At 42.8% G+C, this 6823-nt stretch overlaps 1 long non-coding RNA gene across 1 annotated transcript; it reads right to left on the bottom strand.

Annotated features, from left to right (window-relative positions):
- Window positions 1-419: 419 nt before the first annotated feature.
- LOC125319524 lies at window positions 420-5853 on the bottom strand. Its single transcript, XR_007200787.1, has 3 exons — window positions 5843-5853; window positions 4594-4600; window positions 420-521 (listed from the first exon to the last, which is right to left on the bottom strand). It is a non-coding gene; the product is annotated as an uncharacterized LOC125319524 (long non-coding RNA).
- Window positions 5854-6823: the final 970 nt, after the last annotated feature.

The raw sequence follows: 6823 nt of genomic DNA on the forward strand, positions 1-6823 counted from the left end.
TTCCCACATTCCACAGTCCAATCTGGACCTGAGGTTGAGAAATGCTCTCCCTCTACCATGATTGTACCCCTGGGATTACATTCCCCCATGCCAGTTCCCTGATCTTGCCACTCTCAGGTCACAAAGCAGCAGTCCTGAGACAGCAAATGAAGGCACCGCCGTTGACCCAGACACATCATTTCCCAGGATGCTGCCATCAGTACAGCAAGAGCTTATGTCACGAGTCATGCATTAAGCCTCAGATTACAAAACTGAATTTTAGCTCACATTAGTGGAGCAGCATCCCCCAGTTCTCAGGCCAGCAAATTACTTTACCTGGTGTTGGGGTTTTTTAGGAGTTCTAGGGGTTTTTTTTTTTTCTGTTAAAGGAATTTTCCCCCATACTGTTACTAAGACAACAAATCGCTGGATATTTAAGAAAACAAAGAGCTACCCACTGGGGGTGGGGTGCGCCTGGCTACTCTTTTGTTTCACCTGGGTGTGGGGTCGGTTGGGTCTCAGCGTCCAGAGAGAGAAGGAGCCTGCTTCTTCGGCTGCTTTTCCTCACGACTGGAGGAAGCTCCGAGATCCCAAGCCCGCCTTCCCTGCCCCGCTGGGAGCCGGGCCGTGGCCACCCTGCCCCGCCGCTGCTTCGAGCCTTCGCTGCGTTGTAGCCCTGCTCGCCCTGCCCTGCCCAGACCTCCGGGGGGTTCTCCGTTTGGATACACCTCGTCTGCCACCCGGGGTTTGTGCTCGTCCCTGCCGTTCCAGCCTGCTGTTCCCGAGGGTCCGGCCGGACACCGGGATCGGCTGCCCAGGGGTTTGTGAAGCCTTTGTCCCATCCCTTCCCGGGACCCCAGGCCGCCATTGCCGCGTGCTCCCCGAGCTCGCTCCGGAGCGCCCCCTGCAGCCGCGGGGGAACCATCGCACCTGCCCTGCTCACCGGGAGCCGCCAGCGCCCCTGCCGGCTGCGAGCGGAACTGCACCCGAGGGGAAAGGGCCTGACAGCCGAGAAGGCTGGGGCTGGGTTTGTGATTGTTTGCTGTTACTGCCGCAGTTATTGCTGTTTGTTTGCCTTGTTATACACATACAGATATATAATAGTAAAGAACTGTTATTCTTCTTTCCCATATCTTTGCCTGAAAGCCCCTTGATTTCAAAATTATAACAACTCAGAGAGAATCTGCCATTCCAAGGGAGGCTCCTGCCTTCCTTAGCAGACACCTGTCTTTCAAACCAAGACACCTGGATAGCAAGTTCTCCATTAACCCAGCACAGATCTTTGTTCCTGTCCTGGAGTTAAAGACTTATGTAAATGTACCTCACTGTGTTTCCCTGGGCTTGGATGAAGATGACACTTCTGTGATCCAGAGAATCATGACGCACTGTTGTGTCATCCAGTGCAGCTGAACTGCTCACCACAGGAACGGTCCCCTGCAAGTTGCATCATTCATTGCCCAGTTCCTTTATTTTTCTGGCTGTGGGTTCTTTTGCCATGGACCTGCACATACTGCCCCTTTCCCCTCATTTAAATGCCTGATATCCCCAAGAATGGCACCACAACCATAGACTGTTCTCTTGCTGTTTTACTCACTGCTCCTGTCATAGTGCAGGTCTCTACTTTTCAGGCCAGACCAGACCAGCATCAGAGAAAAAGACACAGTTGCTGGAAGAGACATCACCATCCCCAGATTGTTTAAAGAACTGAAAATATGCCAGTGCTGCTGTACTTTAAGTAAGAGGAAGAAAGATGCCTTATCTGCCTTCCTGCAGCTACCATTTTCTTTTTCAAGGGGTTTTGGTTTCCCTGAGGGAAGCTGGACCACCCAAGGATGTAGCCACAGTGGAGCACAGAGGAGGGTGAACATCTGCTGGTGAATATGGAACGATGGGAAGAAGGGACAGAGACAACAACAGCGGAGAGACAGTAAATGCTCAAAGTCATAGGCAGTAGAGAGCAAACAAGCTCAGCAAATGTCCATGATGGTGATGAAATCTTGTACCTAGGGCGAGAACAGAAGCAGTGGCAAACTGTACCTGCATGCCCACATCATTGAAATTTATGTATCTAAACACCCTAACAATTTTTAAAAAGAAATTCATATGCTCTTTTCACTAATCCTACAAAAAAACCCTTCTTTGTATATTTCTTAGACCCTTGTTAATGTCCTCTGACATGCCAGTGTTGGAGTGCATGAAGAGTTTTACAGCATGGGATAGACGTCCTGCTGGGATCCACAGTGCTCTCAGCGTTTGACCTCAGGCTTCTTCATTTAAACCACTGCTTGTTTGCACACAACTCTTAAGAGATTTTCAGATGGGTTCTGGGTAAGAAGCAAGGGGTTCGTTTTGGGTGGCTCTTTTCTTTTTTTTTTTTTTTTTGGCAACTGCATTTTTCCTTCATTCAGCTGACTAGTTTTCATTAACATCTTTAGGAGAGTAAAGACCTGAGGGTGTACACTGCAGGGTAAAACGACCAGCAGTGCTAAGACTAGGGGTTGAGGGTGTGGGCAAGCTGTGGAAGGCAACATTTGAAATCAAGAGACGTTTTATTGCTTGCAAAGCAAAACACACAATGGGGTAACACCACAAGCACTGGTGATTACTGCAGTTTACTGAAGCGCCCTTTCTGGTTTTGGTCTCACAGCAAAGTGAAAAAGCTACATGAAGGCTCAACATCCCATGCTGGGTGCCTTCCCTGCTTCAAGTATCCTGCTCTCCTTGGCCTTGAGTCTCAGCAGCACTGTGCCAGGACAGAAGGGATGCAGGAATCTGCTAGGAAACAGCTCTGGGTCTAACAGCAAGAGACTGCTGTCTTGCTTTCAGGCAGTAAAAAGACAATCAACACTGTATTTTGCTTTCCTTGTAAGTGTTCTCCCTAAACTTCTCTAGTTGTTCCACATTAATCTTAAAACACGAGCATTGCCCTATGTATAATGGTTTTTTTTATCGGTTTTTTACACTCTTGAAACACAGCGGTGACACAAAATACCTGATAGCTGTCACAAGGGAGAAGAAAAAAAAATCTCTTGTTTCAAATCCACCATAATAGCACGTTTCAGCACCTTCACAGCAGATTTTTCCACCAAGTGAAGTAGGCTTTTCCACCAAAGTTGATCCAGAAGGGGAAGGAAGAAGGGGCTTGGGTGGCATGTTCTGTGTGTCAGGTTTGGAGCACAGGGGTGCCAATTGCTTGTGGTGACATCTTCATCTGTCTTTTCATCTCCTGTACTTGTGCTTTACTGTATTGCAGATAAAATTCCTCCAGCTAAGATTGTGTATTTCTTTATGTGCTCATGGAGGATGGCTGACTACTTAGGAGCTGCACGAAGACTCCAGGATTTGCACAAAATACAGGCTCTGTAAGGGGGCTGTGTTTGTGGAAATCCTTCTCTTTTCTGTAGATCCCCCTTCCCCATTCTTCTGTGGGCCTGTCTTGAAAAATTATCAATACAAGTTATTTCAAAATTACAGTGTTTTGCAGGTTAAAGAGTTTACATTTTTATACATGGATGCCTTTCTATGTCCTTCTAGCTATTACTTCCATTCAGAATCCCCTAGGGAAAATTACTTCATCCTTGCTGATACAGATGGCAACAGAAGGAACTTCTAGCATTTCATAACACTTCTAAGAATCAAGCCACTACACTACAGAGCATTCACTTCTACTGTAGTATCCCAATGAGAGGCATAAAAAAGAAGGCTGAAACTTCTCTTTGACGTGTCCTGTGTTGCTTCTCTGATACCATCTGTGATATCATCTGACAGAAATATCTTAAGAAATAGTGTATTTGGTGGCAGAAAGAGAACTGGCTTTGTTAGCTGAACTGATTATAAGAAAACATGCACATTAGTTTTCAGTAGAAAAGGTACATTTCATAAACAGATAGGAGTCTCAGTGCTGTTAATTGTAGTATGCAGTTTATACAAAGAGACATTTGGAAAATGAAGAAAAACAAGGGAGTATGTTTAGATAGAACTCTGAGTTCATTTTGTAACTTAATTAAATGGTCATGTGATGGCACTTACAAGTCTTCTCTGAGAGGCTATTACCTCATGCTGCCTTATGCAGTTTTTCTAACCTCGCAGCCACTATCCTGTTTCATCATTTATATATGGTCAGCTTGGAAAACCACCAACCAGAAAAAATTAATATTCTCAAAATGTGGTATTTTTCTCCATGTGGAGACAGTGGCATAGCTGTATGTCTCCTGCACTTGGTGCAGCTTGTATTGCTTTCTCTTAAATGTTTGGATTAATTTCCTGTTCAGGGTAGACCGATCCCTCACTGAAGTAAAAACCATGTCAGCTGTTGCAGGAATGTTTTCAGAGTCTCCACCTGGGAAGACTACATCTCTGAGTGGGAAAATAAACACATTGGCCTTCAGATGGTTCACTGACTATTTTCTCTGCTGACAACACTAATTGTTCTGTCAGTCAGGATGGTGATGGTTTTCAGCACCAGGTCCTAAAAGAACAGGAGGATAATGTTGTCTTTTGTTAGTATCTGAGCTCAGAAAACATAGAGGTACCTAGCTTTCTCTGTGTTCATAAAGTCAGCTTAGAAACCAGGGTAGACTGGATAGCCCTGTGCAAATGGGCATGAGCTGACACAGATAAACTCTCACTGTGTCTTTCCTTATGTTTCAGATTTAATAGATTAGGAGGAATGTTTCATATATCCTCACAAGTTTTAAACTACACTGTACTCTCAATTATGTTATTACACTAGGAAGTGGCTGCATTTCACTTAGGTATAACAGAGCAATGCTAGGCCTGTCATTCACATCCTAACACCAACATGAAGGAAATATATTTTGAAAATCATTAGGGTTTTTTTTTGTCCTAAATGAAGACCTTTCTTTGTAAAGGAGGATTTTTGCAGAATTCTAGTCACACCAAAAAGAAAATAACAGCAATATACTCCACAAATTACTTATTCAAATCAGCACCCATTTCTAGAGTAGAGCAGATAAAAATCTGCAACCAGTAGTTGAAACTACTTTGCCAGACTTCTGGACCACCTAAATACATATCTACACATCTGTACTGACAGCCCTTTTCTAAAATTTTGGTGACTTTTTTTTTCAAGTGAACAGGATACTTATGCTGTATTACAGGAGCAGACAGCCATCTCTGGTTTTGTACAAGACAGTCAGTACACCCCTTTTGTAAACGAATGTTACTTCTGTAATAAATCTGTCCAGAGTAATTCTTATACCATAATTTCTTATTTAGTATGTCTAAAACACAGGAAAATTAACTATTCTCTCACAAATAGCACTAATGCCTGCAATCGTGGTGTCATCATTGCCTTTATCACAAGCCACTAATTTCCTACCCAGTCAATGAAACATACCTAGAAACAATTGTTTATCTTCTAATTCTGTTTCTCTCAAATGCCTCCCTGCGTTTTACAACCCAGAGAAACTTGGGGGAACTACAACAGTATACATTTTCCCTGATGACAGTAATAACACTTGAGTATTTATGTGCATATATGTGTTTACACAAATATATGAACCCTCTGTCTTACAAAATAAAAAATACAAAATATGCAAGAAGACACAGTGGCAGTGCACATAAATATTTTGCATAAAGCGGGTTACACTGGTGTCACAGCTACGAGTTATAGTGCTGAATATGCTGGCACACACTCACAGAAGACAGCATTTGCTTCTGTCTAGTCCTCTACACCTCTATACCTTTGCTCCTGAGTCTACTAAGCCAGTTGCAGAAATAGTGCAGTGCTTCTTATTGTGTTGTACTATACAAAGAATTCATTTTAGCTTTCACACACACAAAAAATTTGGGGCTTTACTGTGAGGGCAAATAAAGAAATACCCATAGTAGAAAGCAGCACTGAGCTGCTGCCTGCTCTTAGGGAGGTCTGTTTACCTTTCCGTGCCCTGATGTCCCATCTAACTCAACATCTGGCTTCTCTATTTAAATTGTGGAGATTGTCTATTACTCCACATCCTCAAGTGCCCACAACAATAGAAACCTCTAAAAAAGATCAAGACCACTAGCACATAAAATATGGTAAGTATCAACGATGACATGGCACGCATACGAAACGTCTGTCTTGTTTTGAAATAGCCACCATGTGAGTCACCATGCACAGATCCTCTGACAGTCAGCCCCATCTACCTTTTAAAGTGCATCACACCAATATTGCTACCATATATTCCATATTTCACTTTGGTTTTAGACCAAAATTCTACATAACAAATAGTTAAGCATTTATATTATAGATACTCAACACTCTAAAATACTCATTTTTAAAAAATGCACTGATGAAACTGTACAGCTCCTCATCTTTAATTAGGGTAAGCCTGAGTTCTCACCTCCAAAACTAGAATTTGCTGTAGGAAAATACTAATGGCATTAAAATCTGATATCTTACTCTATTCTTTGTCTGACAATAAGTGCTCTGTCATGTTGGATATTCGCAGTGTCTATCTATCACCCCTCCATATGCACATCTAACCCACACAGAAATAAAACCGGGGGTGTGGGAATGATTGTATTTTGTGGGCTATATATCACTGCTTCAAATTACTGGATAATTATGTAATTTATTATTATTGTGTGTGGGTTTTGTTCTGCTGTGGGGTGGTTTTTCTTGTTATGATCTTTTTTTAAAATACTGATTGCAGTGCCAAGGGATGTGAATGGCCATCCTTCAAATCAGAAGGAAAAATTAATACACAGTATAATGAAGACATATCTTCAGTCCTATATATAATAAGTGCTAAGCTCTTATTTTTTTCATTCTTGTCCTATAGCTGTTAAGGGTGATTTCCAACATGACAGGCAGGGAGATCAGTCAACTAATAATTGG

Source organism: Corvus hawaiiensis, chromosome Z (genome assembly GCF_020740725.1).
Source record: "Corvus hawaiiensis isolate bCorHaw1 chromosome Z, bCorHaw1.pri.cur, whole genome shotgun sequence".
NCBI classification, from domain to species: domain Eukaryota; kingdom Metazoa; phylum Chordata; class Aves; order Passeriformes; family Corvidae; genus Corvus; species Corvus hawaiiensis.